The 16435-nt window shown below is 48.9% G+C and overlaps 1 long non-coding RNA gene across 2 annotated transcripts; it reads right to left on the bottom strand.

The window, feature by feature from the left end:
- Positions 1-1613: 1613 nt before the first annotated feature.
- LOC134419782 (uncharacterized) lies at positions 1614-5594 on the bottom strand. Of its 2 annotated transcripts, XR_010028158.1 has the most exons (6): positions 5352-5594; positions 4673-4736; positions 3907-3982; positions 3480-3789; positions 3023-3140; positions 1614-1870 (listed from the first exon to the last, which is right to left on the bottom strand). It is a non-coding gene; the product is annotated as an uncharacterized LOC134419782 (long non-coding RNA). The 2 variants fall into 2 exon arrangements; XR_010028159.1 differs by lacking the exon at positions 1614-1870 and having other exon boundaries at positions 1941-3140.
- Between the last annotated feature and the right edge of the window lie 10841 nt (positions 5595-16435).

The following is a 16435-nucleotide window of genomic DNA, read 5'->3' as shown; positions in this document are numbered from 1 at the left end:
AACCAGATTTAAAATGCAGGAAGTAAATTTATTTTTCAAAATTATAATGATATTCATATGGATATTTTTATTTAGTTTATTAATAGATATTATATATATTAGAGAGAATACCTTCTAATATAATCATAGATATATATTTTCTGTATTATATATTTTTTCTTACTTATATTTGTTTAAATTAAATATGTATAGATATTTGTATTTCTATATATATTTGTATATCTGAATTTATATTTTATTTCTATCATTTAAAAACCCCAGCCTATAACCTAAATAAACCCCCCCAATTTACTTTAACTCTATTTAAATATTTTTATATTTACAATCTATATTTATATATCTTTGTGTATATATATATATAAAATAGACTATCATTTATCTGTGTGATAATACGTTACAATTATATACCATATATTATAGTTTTACGTATGTATCTGTTATCTATATTTATGTTTACCACTCTAATTTTATATTTATTTTTAAATTTATATTTATTTTTATTTTCATCTCTATATTAAACCATAGAAGTTCATTAACCCGACACACCAGAACCACAACAATACTGTACCTTTGTCAGCACCGGCATGCAGCACACAACCATCCCATCGCAGCACAGCAAAACAAAACCTATTTCTATTACTAACGGAACAAACATCCCACAACACTGAACCCTAATAAAAACTCAAATAAACCTAACTGTAAATAAATTTTAAATCCCACTATAAAGTAGCCCAAAACCTCCGCACATGCTCATCATAAACTTCCTCCTAAACCAGTATCTCAAAAACCCCAAAAAACTCAAACACACCTTGAAAATGACACAACTGCTAATAAAAACAAACACCCAATAAAAATTAAATCAAACCAACTCACTAGACTCAAAACTGCACGACTGACCCTAAACATTACTAAAAAAAGTCCCCAAAGCTCTACCTTTATGCTAATGCACAAATAATAACCTATGATCTATCAAAGTTATTTGAAAAAATAAAAAAAAAAATTAAAACCATGAAAATAAAAAACCTAAACTATTAAAATACTAAAAATTATCACTGCCTAAATTAAAAAACATATTGCCTATAAAACCCACCATATAAATGCTCCTGTCCCAAAAAATAAAAATAAAAAAAACTATCGAACCAGAAAGAAATCAGAACTTAGGAACACCAAAACCATAGCCTTCAAGAAGTCACACCACATCCCTTATCATACACCAACTACAAACAAAATAAAACAATACAATGAATTCTTAAAAACCACCTTAAAACCACTACACTGAAAAACATTTCAAAAATTAAAAACTGCATTTAACAAAAGCCATCTAATAAATTCACACCCAAAACTCCAGCAGCCCAGCTGGCCCTACCAAAGCTCTAGGTTTATACATACAGTAAACAAAACCAAAATCCCAGTAATACCCATCAGAAATCTATGAAAGAACCCTATGGAAATTAATCCTGCCTCAAATACAAACCAACCCATCCAGAAAGTCAGCTTCACTCAAAAAACAATTTACACAGAGTTAATAATACCAAGAAATAAAACAACACACCATATACCACCAATGAATATCATAGTGAAGTAAAAAAAAAACACTACATTTTTCCTTTTTGTTTTTTAAACTAACTTCTTTTATTACCTAGAACAAAAGCTTTTGCCAGGACTGTAGCAACAACAACAACAACTTCTTTTTCTTCTTCTCCTTCTGAAATGTCCCTTCTCACTCCCAAATTCCTTTCAACTCCTGAGTTTACATCCAAGCAAAAAGAAAAATTCGTGCACTCGTGCGTCCGCTGCTCCTGTCAGATTCTCTGTTTCCCTCCACATCTTCTTACACTTTCAGTCTTCACGCTGTCCCGCCGTGATGAGTCTGACAGAAGAAATGGCACATGTTAACAGAGCATTTCCCTCCCTCCCTCCTCCCTCTGGTTTCCTCAGTGCATTTCAATCCATCCCAGGCCTGCAGTGATGCACCCTCACCCCAAAGCTCACAGCAAGCATGCAGCAGCTCAGGCTCACTCGGCTCCAGGGCCCAGAGCCTGCAGGCCCTGCAGCTGCCACACGGATGGACCTGGTTCCCTCCCCGGGTGCCCAGAGGGAAACCTGAGGGCAGGCGTCCACCCCGAGGGTGCACCCGGAGCCCCGGGCAGGCATGGAGTCACCGGCTGCTCTCTGGGGACGACACCCTCCCTGCAGGCCACACTGCCTCGTCCTCTCCCTCCCTGTGGGACAGGCACCTCGAGGGTCTGTGACCAGCCCCCTTCCGTCAGCATCCAGGTGCTGTGTCAGAGCCAGAGGGGTCAATTCGTGGTGAGTACCGATGGCACACAAATGGCAGCCCGAGGAAATCGTGTTCTGGGCTCTAAGTGGTTGGGACAGGGTCTGATTTTTTGCTTTGTACTTTTATGATGATTAGTACAACAGGGCTCTGATGGATGACATGGCAACACAGAACTAAAAACTCCTCGACAGGATTACATCAACTTCTAGGAAAAGACAAAAGCTTAGGACCCTTCTGAAATCTACTTTTAATCCAAAGCACGGGGATTGTCAGCATGCTACACCTTCCAGCTTTTCAAAGCAGCTTACCTCTGAAGACCAGGAAACATTGATTTCTACAGAAACAATGGGCAACCCCCAGGCTAATCTCAGCACTACTGTTTAATAGGGGACCTGCCAGCGTGCCAGTCCAGCTTCAAGTGTGCTTTACTTCAGTCTAACGTCCCCACACACTTCTTCTCACATCTCCCAACCCTGGCATCTTATTTTCCCCTAAAGCTTCTCTTCATTAGCAATTTCCAAGTAACATGGTATTTTTACAACATTCAAAAATGTCATGCTGGACTGTGCTAGAGAGTAATCTGCAAATATCAGCTGAGCAAAGTTTGAATTGACTTGTCCAGAGAAAAAAACTACAAGTGAACACCTACACCTGCCTACAAAGAGCTAACAAGCCCCTGGCAGCTGCCAGCATCAAAGCACAGCGGATGTTTCTAATACAGGGTAAGGATAACAATATCACCTTCTGTTCTCTCCAGCTTCTTTTCCCTGCAGTCATATTTGGCTTCTTATGGTTTTTGTAGTCTCTGTATCTTCTTGGACAGCACCGAGCCCGACGACAAGGATACGAGAGTCTTTCCCTGCCATGCGGAGAGAACCAGGAAAACAGTTAAAATAAGAACAGGGCAGTTTGAAATTCGTACTTGCAACGAGAAGCAGCGCCTAACCAACAGAACAAAAGTAAACCAAGCATGATACCTCCCTGGGGACAGAAGACTTATAAACTCTCCAGGATTTACAATTCTAGCGACCAAACCCTTCAGGACAGCAGCCAAGTGTCCCATGGGGTGGTGCTGCACCAAAAACCATCTGAGAGGTTCCAAAGAGTGAAATGCACAAGATTTTGCAAAGACAAAAAATCTTGCAAATTAACAAAAATACAATAGATGTAAACTACAGGGCAAGAGTACAAGTGTTACCTTTGGGAGCTGGAACCATCCAGGTGAGCACCTGATAACTGGATCCTCACCAGAGTTTGAACCCTTTAGGACACAGAAGGGTTTTCCCCAGAAATTTCACAGACTGAGTTTGGATAGAAGCACGCTCGCCGGATCCTCAGAAACGTCACCCATTCTCCAGGTGTCTGGAGAGAACTGCAAATGGCTCTCACGTAGTTGCAGCTGCTTCTGTAAGGTCTCAGGGTGAATTTCACCAGATGCAACCAAATTGGGCAACTCCCAGTGGGACAGAAGGAACCCAAAGCTTGGGTTCGCAGAGTTGCAGCAAATACTGAGGAAACAAACGTAACAGCGTAAAAAATAATAAACCATCCATTTTTTTCTCTTGCTTTTGTTTTTCTTCTTATTCAGATCAGCATAGCAATTAAAGAGAAGGTGAAAAACTCACCATTACTGAATATTTCACCATCTGTAAGCTGAGCATCCTTAGCATAGAGGACTCCAAAGTTAAAATTCACCGATCCCTGGGAAATAAAACCAAATATCGTATGGTAAACAGTCAAACAGCAGACATAAAAATTTGTTTCCTCTAAGGACTTTCAGGTATGTATGCATCTTTGCATTACACATTAGAACATACACTTTATACCATCACCTAATACATAATAATTTACCTTTAAATTTTGATAGTCTAGCATGAATTTTTAACTTAAACTGGTGATCTATTATTATTCAGTTGGTGCCTAAAGTTATTTCTGCTGTCACGTTCAAAAAAACATCAAGTTTTTTTACTGGCATGAGCAATTGATTTCAAAGTCATCACAAGCCCACCAAAACACAAAGCTGGGTTCACTGGACGGGTCTGTGAGCTAGAAGTAGTTAGGCTTGTACTTCCCTCTTGCTCTTCCAGAACCAATAAATCCTGTCAACAAAACCAGGATCTTTAGCCCACTGCTGTGAAAGATTCTACAAGGATGATGGTTTGATTTGTGTTTAGAAGTTTTGATTTGAAATGGCCAGTCCAATGGATAAAGACAGTTTAAGTAGTATTACATTACTATTATTATTATTTCTATTTTTATTTTTACTATTACTACTACTATTGTTATCACCTGCTATTGGAAGAAACAAACCAGTAGTACCTATACTTAATTACTTTTATTTCCAGAAAATAATAAAGAAAAAGAACCAAACCAAAAATAGTCACTTCCTACCTTTTATATCAAGGAATGAAAAATTTCTCTTGGGCTCTTCTCCAATTTATCAAGACTCAGAGCACTGAAAGGCAAACAAAACAGTGCTTTATAGAAGGGCAAGCGCACGTTTCAAGGCTGAACCACCAACTGATTGCAGTGACAGCACTTACAACATGAATCCTTCCCAGAGCCTCTGTTCAAAGGAATGTTCTGTGGAACTGCCGTTTCTTTCCCAAAACACTAACTTCCAACACTTCCTAATCGTATTTTGTATTTTAAAACAAAAGAAGTTAGTGAGACTCTGTGCGGAGATCAGGTTTAAATTTATTTCCTTCCAAAGCACAGAGCTCTCTTCCATCGCCCTTCCCTTTGGCTCTACACTGAATCATGGTGAGCATTTGAGGAGTGCCCAATAATCAATTCTATTTCTCTCTTTTTCTAGTTCTCTCTATTCCTAAATCATTCAAGACAAGTCAAATGAAAAATGACAAGTTCAGCATCAAAGTCACACTTTTTCCCTTTGTCTGCTCAAGAACAGGCTCTAAATCCACTTATTGCTGCCTTCAACGATTCAGACTTGCAAAATTCTTACATGTTTTACAGGTTTATCATACAACCCACAGAACGCAAGCTCTGAATTACAGGAAAAGGTACACAGGCAAATATCTAAAGGGATCACTTATTTGTAAATACATACCTTGATAGAGAGCGCACTGAGAACCTTTCCGTGGGACTCTAAGAGACGCATGCTTTGTGAGCACCCTGTAAACAAGAAAAGCTACGATATATTACAGGACATCCCCACTTTTTCTACATATTCAAATAGGATTTTTAATAAAAACAGTTCAGTTACAAAAGAAGGAAGAAAACCAAGCTAATTTTACTCAGCTGTATTTACTGCCGATTTAGAGAAAAATGCCGGGCCGCGTCGGCCGTTGCGTCACACGCCGCGCCGGCAGCAGGGCCTGCCGGGAGTTGGAGTCTCGGGCTGGCAGCCACTCATGTGCCGCGTCAGCTGTTGCGTCACACGCCACGCCAGCAGCAGGGCCTGCCGGGAGTTGGAGTCTCGGGCTGACAGCCACGGCTCCGTCCCCCGGGAGCCACCGGGAGCTGCAGTCCTTCCCGGGCATCAAACGGGTCCTTCGCCCCAGGGCGGGGAAGGACCTGAGGCAGCACCGCTCCTCCCGAATGCCCTCTCTTTTTCCCTCCAACTCTTTTTACTTTTTTTCACTCTGTTTTTCACCACTTCCCTTTCCTCTTGCTCTCCTGCTTCCCTTCCTTCCCTTCCCTTCCCCTTTCTTGTATTTCTGATCTTGGTTTTCCTTTCCACCTTTAGAATAAAAGAGCAGCAGTAGTAACTTTCAGGCTACCCGGGAGTAAAAAAAAAAAAATCCAAAACGAAAATGATTTAAAGAAAACTATTTATTCCCTGGGAGCCTGAAATTTTCTACTGCTGCACGTGACACAGAGCTTTTATTCCTTCTTATAGATAGTTGATATTTTATATATATTTATAGTTTATATTGATGCATTATATTAATAACTATATTTAATATGCACTTTATTCAAAAATATACGGGAATTATTTTCTTAATTATTTACCATATCTACTGCTACAACTTATTTTTCCTTATATTTCTAATTTTTATATAAATCTTTAATGTGTTTATGATATATTTCTATGCTTATATTTCTACCTTTGTATTATTTGTATTTGTAATTTTTACACTAAAACCCCTGCTTTGGCAAAGAAAAAACAAAACCATCCATTATTTTAAACTACCTAAATTTTTTTTTATATTTATATTTATCATAATATACAACAAATGATAGATATATATAGATAGATAGATATATCACATCCATATTTAAATCTATTTTATATCCATTTCCTATATTATTTTTAATAAAATAATATGGCCGTCTCTGCAGTCCTGCATGAGCACATGATGGTCTTCCACATGGTCAAAGCAGCTCTGTGGGGTTAGAGCTCTGTCTCAGGGGGTTTGGGACACAGCACTGTGGCCTGGGCTGCAGTGGGGAGCTGAGCTGGCTGCCAGCTCTGCCTCTGCCCACTGGCCGTCAGCACACAGGAAGCCCAGCCCCGTGGGGACTGGCCCCTGAGGAGCAGGGAGGGAGTATGGCAGCATGCTGGGGACTGGCAAAGGGAGGAGGTAGAGGGCCCTGGAATTCTCTGTGTGTCAGACCACTGGGACAGGCTGTACAGGGTGATGGGCTGCTGAGCCCTGAGCCTTGTGGGCACATGGGCCCTGTACCTGTCACATGATGGGGCCACACGCAGGAGAGCCATCACCACATCAGCGGGCTGTGCCACTGTCAGATCCAGAAGGGGCCTGTACAGGTTGTACTCAGGAAACTCATTGGCCACGAGCCACTGGTGGATGTACCTGACCATGGCGGGCACCTGGAGAAGGCCGGGGAGACTTGGAATGCTGCCAGAGGGAATCATGTGCCCAGCTGCCCCAGAAAAGTGCTTCCCTTGCCAGCACACTGCCATGGCCTTGGGGCTTAACAGTGAGCAGCAGGCGTGGCTTGGGAGGCCAAGCAATTGCTGGGAGGATGGACGCAAGGCCACGGGCTGCTTACTTGCTTTGGACTGGAAGGACCCTCCTCCACAAGCATATCCAGCAGGGCAGCACTGGTGTTGGTTTTGAAGATGGGAGGGTACACTCTGACCACGGTGCCCATGACGCTGGTCTCTTCCTCCCGAATCCTCTTCATGAATTTGCACACCATCTGTAGCAGAAGGGCAAGAATCTGGGGATGTTGCATGGAGTGCTGCACACACGGTGCTGGGCTGAGCAGGGACAGCAGGCCCAGGTCGGGGTGGCTGCAGGTACCTGCGCTGTTCTTCGGAAGCGGCCACGGGTGTGCTCCTGCTTTTGTGTGTGCTCCAGGGCTGCATCTGGCAAAGAGCAAGCGCAGCCAGAGCTGAGGGGCTGTGGGAGAGGCTGGAGAACACAGCCCAGCCCTGCACACCCCAGGCAGGAAGAGCCCCAGCATGCTCCAGGGGGATGGAGCACGGCCACTGTGGGGTGTCTGCCTGGCCCCTCTTCCGTCCTGTCCATGGGCATTTCCCCAGGGGATGGGATGGGATGGGATGGGATGGGATGGGATGGCATGGGATGGGATGGGATGGCATGGCATGGCATGCAATAGGATGGGATGGGATGGGATGGGATGGGATGGGATGGGATGGGATGGGATGGCATGGCATGGGATGGCATGGCATGGCATGGCATGGCATAGGGCCAAGTTAGCTGCAGGCTCCAGCCCTGCAGCACAGCTCTGCTACTCACCCTCCTGCGGTGGTTGGAACAGCACCACCTCTTCGGTCTCCTGTGCTGGGGCAGCACCAGGGCCTTCTTCCTCGTCCTCCACGCCGACCAGCTTGGACACTCTCGGGGCTCTCTGGTCCATGGCTGTTGCTGGAGCGCGCCCCAGCAGCGAACCCAGCCGGTGCCGCTCCTGCAGGGCCTCCTGCGCCTTCCCTGCGGGCGGGACGCGGCTGTCAGTGCTCGGCCCGGGGCCAGCAACGGCCCCCGAGCGCCCCTCACCCGCCCCGGGCCGGCCATGCCCAGGCGTTCGCTCCCGGGAACGCGGCGCGGGAGGCTCGGGGCCGGCGGCCGCACTGCCGAGCGGCAGAGCTCGGGCCGGGGAAGCCGCAGCGGAGGCGGCGGGAGCGGCCGCGCCACGTGCGTCCTCCGCGGGCCCCGGGAGGAGCCGGGGCCGGGGCCGGGGCCGGGGCCGGGGCCGGGGCCGGGGCCGGGGCCGGGGCCGGGGCCGGGGCCGGGGCCGGGGCCGGGACTGGACCCTGCCTCGGGCCCGGGGCCGGGCTCGGGCCAGGCGGAGGCAAAGGGCGGCGATGCCGCCCCGGCCCCAGGCACTGATGCCCGCCCGGCGGCGCCACCGCCAGTACGGCCAGAGCCGGGCGGAGGCGAGACCGCGGCGGGACGGCCGGGGCCGGGCACGGGACAGCCCCGCCCGGGGCCGGGGGCGGGCCGGGGGCATGGCCCGGCCCGGCAGGGGAGAGGGAGGCGGGGAGAGGAAAGGGACGCCGGGCAAGGCACTCTGAGAGAGCGGTGCGGAACAACGGGAAAGGGAGAGAAAGAGAAAGTGAGAAAGAGAGAGAGAAAGACTATTCAAAACTATCTGTTTTGCCGCTGCTGCCGCCGCTGCTGCCGCCGCTGCTGCTGCCGCCGCTGCTGCCGCCGCTGCAACTGAAGCACCGGGGCCGTTCGTCCCCGTGTCCGTTCCCCGCTCGCCCCACGAGCCCCACATTCGAGCCCCGCGAGCCCCGGCGACAGCCCCTCTGTCTGCCCAAACACGGGAACTTTGCAGCCTTGAGCCCGGATGCAGAGCCCTGACTCCTGCACACTGGCACAGCGATCCCCTCACTCGGTGCTGTGCATTGTCCTTGCTGAGGGTCAGACACTGCCGGGCCACCTTTCCTTGGGGTAGGATTCCTACCTGACCCGAGCACTGCACTTACATATCCAGTGTTGCTTTCCAGTAAAAACAGGGGAAGGAAAACTGTGTGTGGCTCATGGTATTTTAGAGTGTCTAAAAATCCCTAAGTACCTATCTTCGAGGTGCAGTGCATCTGGAATTACTGGGATGGAGAGGTAGTGCAACATGGAAAAGAGGAGCATAAAAATTAATAGAGGAAAACATCTTGGATTGTTTCTTTCATTTCCATTTCACTTCTGGAAAGCTGTTTCAGTTTTCCAGGAATATTCTCCTGTCTGCTCTTCCCAAGAATCTCTCATGGAGAGCAATGTCAAGCTTCTGTCACAAGATTTGCCACCAGGAAATTAGGCCACTGGTGCAATTTTCATGATGACTGTTTGTGCTGGTTTAGGGCAAATTTTATGAGGAAATCTCCAAAAGGGGTCTGTCTAGAAAGCAAGTTCAAGCGGCCTCTCCCCCTACTAGTTCAGGAAAAGACTTCCCTTGAGAAAAGTGAAAAAAAACCCAGTTTATTTAACAAGTGAAGTATTCACAAGCATGAAAAATGAATAATATTAAATAAAACCTCGGACAGTGCTGAAGAGATGGCAAATTCAGAAAGTCCTTTCTGTGGGTTGTAGTTGGCTCCCTCGGTCTCTTCTAAGTCCCTCTGGTTCTGGAATGCAGTGTCCCAGACCTCGGTGGGCCACAGGTGTGAGCTGCTGCCGGTGTTTTTCTGGGTTTTCAGTCCAGAGCAGGTTTAAACAGTTCCAAGAAAAAGGAAAGCCACAGTCCAAGGAACTTCTCTTCCTAAGCTAGCTAAAACCAAATTGCTAGACCTGGGCTATGAAGGCATTGGGAAATTTCCAAATCTGGGCACTGGCGGTCCCAGCAAACACCAGAGCTGGATGGTGCTGGAGCCAGAACCTGCAGATTTCCAAACTTTGGCTTTCTGTGCCAGCAAATCACTGGACTTGGGCTGTGCCAGCATCAGGAAGTTTTCAGATCTGGGCACTGGCGCTGCCAGCAAACACAAGATCTGGGTGGAGTCATTGCTGGCGACAGAAATCTGCCAGATTTGGGCTCTGCTGGCACCAGGAAATTTCCAAATCTGGGTTCTGGTTACATGAAAAACAAGATGTGGGGGTGGTGCCAGACCTAGTAGCTGGAAGCTGCCACTGGTTTTGGATTTCTGTGCCAGCAAATTGCTGCACTTGGGCTGTGCCAGAATAGGGAAATTTCCATATCTGGGCACTGGCAGTGGCAGCAAACAGCCCATTTCAGGCTCCAGGGTCCAGGAAGGACTGGATCTGGATGCCTTCCTCTTTTCTTTCCTTCTTTCCTTCCTTCTTTCTTGGGATCCTGCTGCCAGCAAACTCCAGATTGGGCGGTGCTGGCAAGGGGAAATTGCCAGGTTTTAGCTTTCTTTGCCAGCAAATTGCTGGACATGGGTGGTGCCAGAAGAGGGAAATTGCCAGATGTGGGCACTGACAGTGCCAGCGCACACCAGATCTGGGTGAGGAATGTGCCGACACTGAGAAATTTCCAGATGCTAATTTTCTGTGCCAGCAAACTGCTGGAATTAGGCTGTGCAGGCATCTGAAACATTCCTGATCTGGGTACTGGCGGTGTCAGCAAACCCGAGATTGAGTTGCTGTAGGTACCAGGTCTTTGCTTGGTTTTGGCTTTCTTTGCCAGCAAATTGCTGCACTTGGGCTGTACCAGAATAGGGAAATATCAAGATTTGGGAACTGGCAGTGCCAGCAAACACCACATTTCAGGAAGGACTGGATCTGGACCTGTTCCCTCCCTACCTCCCTCCCTCAACAAGGTGCCAGAGGGGCTGGACAGTGGCCAGGCAGAAAGGGACCTGCATGGACTGATGGACAGCAGGCTGGACATGAGGCAGCAGTGTGCCCAGGTGGCCAAGGAGGCCAATGGCTCCTGGCCTGGATCAGGTGTGGCCAGCAGGAGCAGGGCAGGGATTCTTCCCCTGTTCTCAGCACTGCTTGGGCAGCACCTCGAGTGCTGTGTCCAGTTCTGGGGCCCCCAATTTAGGAAGGACATGGAGGGGCTGGAGTGTGTCCAGAGAAGGGCAACAAGGCTGGGGAGGGGTCTGGAGCACAAGTCCTGCGAGGAGCAGCTGAGGGAGCTGGGGTTGTTTATCCTGGAGAAGAGGAGGCTCAGGGGAGACAAGGCGGTGTCAGGGCACAGGGTGGACTTGATGATCTCCATGGCCTGTTCCACCCTTGCTGATTCTGGGATTCTATGAAAGCACCCTTGGAGCAGTTGCAGGATGAGCCCTGGGCCTCCTCTTCAGGAGCTCCAGCAGCCCAGGTCCCTCAGCTTCTCCTGCCAGCCCCAAAGCCCATCCTGTCAGTCCTGCAGAGCCTCTGCAGCTCCTCCTCATTGCCCAGAACAGGGAGCCCCAGAGCCAGACAGAGCAGCCCAAATGTGCCCCCCCGGCTTGGGGTGCCTCTGGCAAGGGAGCAGCACCAGGCACTGCAGGAGCCTGCAGACAATTGATCTGAAGGCCAAACCTCCTTAGCTCCTTCTGAAAGAGCAGGAACAGTTCCTCATTCCAATGTGGTGGAATGCTGGGCACCACAGCTCCAGGTGAGGACTGGACACAAGTTTGCTCCCACTGAGTGCTGTGATGGGTTCTGCAGGAGCTCTGGGCTCCTGTGCTTGCCAGGCACAATGAGGAGAGAAGGAGCCAAGTGCACTGATGTGGAAATGGATATATAGAAAGCTTTTAGGGCCTAGTAGAAGGCTCACAGAGTATGAATCTGTATATAAACCTTGAGGCAAGAAATGCTAACCTAAAAATGCTATGGAATAGGACAGATATTGTTGGGAGAGAAATGGAGCTGGAAAAAAGTTCCAAAAGATGGCCTTGCAAATAAGATTTTGGAAAAACAGAGCTATGAAAGATGCATTGTAGTGGGACCCACGAGGGGTAGCTTTAATAATTGGCTTTAAGGCATTCACAACGTGGCATGGCAAAAGGCTGATAGACCAAAAAACCTAATTATAATGTATTATAATTAGGAAATATTTGGCTTCTGATTGTGATGGCGTGAATTATAACATCTGTATTGTCTCACCCTTCTCATAAGACTGAAAAGGGAATAAAAGTTTTAAAAACACCTCTCATTTGCCCCATCTCTAGGTCAAGAAAAGAGTATTATCCAACACACTGACACACCTTTGCCCTGAGCATAACCCAACCTGGACCAAACACACTGAAAACAGGTCTGCTGTTTGACAACTCAGATTGGGTTTGTGTCAAGGAGTTTCCCTCAGAAATACTGGGTTTGTCTTCCTCTGTGCCTTCCCCTCAGCAGCCTTGGGAATGCTCCTGTGTGAAGCCATCTGTCTCACACAGTTTGAGACAACTTCAAACAGGATATTGTGCAATAAGTTGTCTCCTCTAAAGTGTTCCAACAATCCCTTTCCAGCAATAGGAAATTATTACTGATAGATGAAAGTGGCCAACCCCCAACAGTTTATTAACAAACAGAATCCCCCCATGACACACGTTACAAGAAGGCGCTGGGTTCTCTCTCAGAAGAACAGGAGCTGTCACGGAGCAGTTCCAGCAGCTGATGGAAGCTCAGGGGCTCGTCTGGCGTCGGCTTTCTCCCATGGCAGAGCTCCATGGAGTGGGCAGGGCAGTGGAGCAGCTGGGCTGGAGCCCCTTGCTGCCTTTTCTCCCTGGTGTGGCTCAGCTCACAGACTCTCGGGCTGGGGCCGCTCCCAGCTGGGACTCGGAAACCGAGAGAGCAGAATTAATGCGGTTTCAAGTGAAACCGAATAAAGCTTTAAACAATATCGGGAAACAATCGCAACACAAACTCACCGATTGGGGAAAAATAAAAGCAGCTTGTGGGGACCGGGCACCGGCAGCCTCCATGCACGCTTTCCCGGCGAGGGTCACCGGAGGGCGGGGGAACCAACAAAGGGCATATACCCCAGTTAACCCAAAAGAAGCCAAAGCGATTTCAGAAAAAGGGGTCAACTCAGCTGTAGTACCCACTCTTGTGGACGACCTTTCTAGCAATAACAATCTGCTCACTTTTGATATTACGCAAATAAGCCGCATGCTTTTTCATGGGGCGGGGCGGATTGTATTTAAGCAGGAGTGGCAGGACGACCGCGTTAGCCCAGGCTTCTGGGGAAGGGCAGCAACTCAGCGAGCTGTCCCCAGCCGGCACAGCTTTCCCTGGCAGCATCCTCACTCCAAGCACGCCCGAGAGGGATCTGTAGGAGCTGCAGGAAGACACCTAGCTAGGGACTGTAGATCCCGGCCCCAGGGTAACGGGAGAGGGAGGGGGCGCGTGGGCCATACTCAGCCTCCTCCCGCTGCAAATGCGAGACGGCCCATCTATGCCATCCCCCAGTGGGGCAGGGGACCCTCATACCCCATGCCCCCACAGGGAGCAGTCAATTTCGCATCCCCGCCAGCAGCACAATGGCAGAGTTATGCAGCACCCTCAGCACCCTTGCACCCCCCACCGCCACAAGCCACGCCGGTGGTACAGGGCCAGCAGGGGACGCCCCAGAGCGGGATCCCTGGGTGGCCCTGGCCATGAGAATAGGGAAGGAACCCTTGATGGTGTGGGGGACATGCCACCTTTACAGCAGTCAGGATCCCCATGTCATAGGGCTCCAATTTTGGGCGGACACGGGATCAGACTGCACGATTATTCCCCAAGCACATTGGCCCGGACATTGGCAATTCACAGAAGTCCCTCCAGTGAACGGAGTGGGAGGGCAGTCCTGGGCATGGAAAAGCACCCAGCTGGTGGCTTTAACACTTCACACAAAAAAGGAACCAGGAGTGTCAACATCAGCAGCAGCCCTAATGTTGGAAGAAGCACTCTCCTCGCGACAGGGCACCATGTCAGTCATTCACATCAACAGCCGTGACCCAGTCAAGGGTTACTTCCAGATCGGCAATGACAAAGCGGACGCCGCAGCGAAAGGCGTCTGGACATTGCAGGAAGCTCGTCAACTGCACGAGTCGCTCCACATCGGAGCCAAAGCACTGGTGAAGAGAGGCGAAATCTCGACAGTGGACGCAAAACATGTGGTAGCCACCTGCCCTTACTGCCAGAAGTCACCCCTATGGACCTGTGGGGTCAACCCGAGAGGTCTCAAGCCCTCAGAAATTTGGCAGTCAGACTTCACTCGGTGTGAACTGCTGAAGCCCCGAGCATGGCTTGCAGTGACAGTAGACACTTATAGCGGAACGATCATAGCCACACAGCACCCCAAAAGAAACTCCAAGGCCACAATTCAGCACTGGCTGACAGCCATGGCCTGGCTTGGTATCCCCAAACAGATCAAAACTGACAACGGTTCCAATTTCACTTCTAAACCAGTGCAAGAGATCGCCTCAAAATGGGACATCACATTAGTGCAAGGTATCCCATATAACAGTACCTGGCAGGCCATAGTCGAGAGAGCAAATCAGACCCTGAAAACCAAGATAGAAGTGTTGGTGAAAGCAGAGGGCTTTGCCAATGCCATTCCCCCAGGAGATCAGGCGTGTATGCTGGCAACCGCTCTGCTGGCATTGAATCAATTCCCTAGGGAAGATGAAACAAACAGTTCCATTCAAAAACACTGGGCCATCCGAATGCTAGAGGAGGGCCCGCAGGTTGTAATTAGAAATGAGCTAGGTGAATTGGACTGGGGTTGGAGGCTGGTGCTCACGGGGAGGGGGTACGCAGCTGTCAAAAAGGATGGCAAAATCAGGTGGTGTCCACTTAAGTCAATTAAGCCGGACCTCCACAACGAGCAGAATGAGACTGATGAGAGTTGTGAGTTTCTGTTTGCAGGACATGCTCTTGGGGTGTCCTCGTGACGCGTACATCCCCGTTCCAGAGGAAAGTGACAGACCACCAAGCCGCCAGGCAGCACCCGAGAGACCCGCACGGGTGGAACCCAAGCATCAATGGTGTTTCTGTGCGATTTTGCTGTTGGGGATGGTTGCCAGAGGGCAAGCCAGCCCAGATCACTACCCCCATCGGCCATTCAGGTGGGTCACACGACACCTTAGTAGTGACAAGGTGCTTAAAGAAATCACCACACCGAACGCCCCATCCTTCGTGCTCCACATCACCGACCTGTTTCCAGGACAACCAAAGATAGACCCCCATTCCCCACACTCCACACACATGTACCTATCCTACTGGTGCCCAGCTTCAAACCCTGGGAAAAGCTACTGCAATCACCCAGGGTTGGGACATTGTGGGCATTGGGGCTGCGAAACCATAGTTACAGATGCCAGACCGTCGGGGCCTGGGTGGGATCCACAAGAGCCCGACAAATTCTTACAGTTCACCTGGGCACCCACCGGTTGCAAAACACCCCTCTTCTTTCATGGAAACTTCCATCGAAATCGCCATAAAATCCCCAAATTTTGGAAATGCACAGACTACAACATGACAGTTTTGCAGCCAGATCACCCTAGCTTGGCAATAGGCAGAACAAGGACAGTAGTCCTTCAAGGGTCAAAAGAAAAGGTGAATGTGCAAATTATTAGGCTCCAACCGTCAGCACCCTGAGCGGTCAGACCCAACAAAGTGATTAAAAGCATGCCGAAAGAGAGAAACGCAACCCATCCCAAAGCCTTGCCCACAAGGGTCGCTGATATCCCGACCGGCCAGGCGGAAGCCGTTCAGCCGAGTCAGACTCAGACCCAATCCTTCGTATGTTAGAAGCTACCTTTCTATCCCTGAACTAATCTAACCCTAACCTAACCGAATCCTGCTGGCTTTGTTACGATGTCAAACCCCCCTTTTACGAAGGAGTTGCTTTAAACACTCCCTTCAGTTACTCCACAGCAGACGCACCCTACCAATGTAGATGGGACACCCCGCGCAAAGGAATCACCCTGAGTCAAGTCACAGGCCAGGGCAGATGCTTTGGCAATGCAACCCTAGCTAGGCGGAAAGGCAACGTCTGCACCGAAGTTGTCAAACCCAACGGGAAAAACAATAAGTGGGTACTCCCATCCGCATCTGGGATGTGGGTTTGCCAGCGATCTGGAGTGAGTCCCTGTGTGTGTTCCTTGCCAAATTCGATGACTCTAACGACTTTTGTGTCCAAGTTCTGATTGTTCCTAGGGTCCTGTACCACGCACATGAAGAAGTGTGCCACCTTTGTGAGGAAACCAGCCGGCTCCACAAAAGAGAAATAGTAACAGGTATAACTATTGCAATGCTGCTCGGCCTAGGAGCAGCCGGAACGGCCACAGGAGTCTCAGCCTTAGCGACACAGCACCAAGGACTGTCACAGCTG

The sequence above is a fragment of the Melospiza melodia genome, chromosome 6, assembly GCF_035770615.1.
Source record: "Melospiza melodia melodia isolate bMelMel2 chromosome 6, bMelMel2.pri, whole genome shotgun sequence".
NCBI classification, from domain to species: domain Eukaryota; kingdom Metazoa; phylum Chordata; class Aves; order Passeriformes; family Passerellidae; genus Melospiza; species Melospiza melodia.
This window is presented reverse-complemented; position numbering and strand designations above follow the sequence as displayed.